This window comes from Penaeus monodon, chromosome 21 (genome assembly GCF_015228065.2).
Source record: "Penaeus monodon isolate SGIC_2016 chromosome 21, NSTDA_Pmon_1, whole genome shotgun sequence".
NCBI classification, from domain to species: Eukaryota; Metazoa; Arthropoda; class Malacostraca; order Decapoda; family Penaeidae; genus Penaeus; species Penaeus monodon.
The window spans coordinates 23,601,059-23,601,464 of record NC_051406.1 but is presented as its reverse complement, the minus strand read 5'-3'; the positions used below and the strand labels follow the sequence as shown (position 1 = coordinate 23,601,464).

Here is a 406-nt window from a genome sequence, read left to right as displayed (position 1 = left end):
CTTTTGTCCTATTTTCTTATCTCCCTTTTTATCCTTATCTTTTCATCTCTCACTTTGCCCTCCTTTCCATCCATTTTCATTTACGTCCTATTTACCTCTCGGTCCCTTCACTCTCTTTGACCTCAACCCATTTTCTCTGTTCCCCCCCCCCCCATGTTTTTCTTCATTCTTACGTAATGTTTTAAGAATCGGCGACTTTTAAGATCCTCGTTATGTGCGTGTAAGTGTTCCTTGTTTTGCTTGGAAATGTTTTGCTTTTTTGTCAGAATTCGTTACGTTATGAAGTGGCTGTTTGCATCGTCAAAGAGAGAAAACGATGGGAAGAAATGGCCGCTGCTCTTGAGAAATAGATTTCGTATTTAGGTTAATTCATCATCTTAGGTAGTAAAGATATGAGTGAGGGTGG

The 406-nt window shown here is 39.7% G+C and overlaps 1 protein-coding gene across 1 annotated transcript in view; it reads left to right on the top strand.

The window, feature by feature from the left end:
- LOC119586365 (protein bark beetle-like) overlaps positions 1-406 on the top strand; it is a gene marked incomplete in the record, with an annotated part of 82,897 nt that overhangs the window by 31,581 nt on the left and 50,910 nt on the right.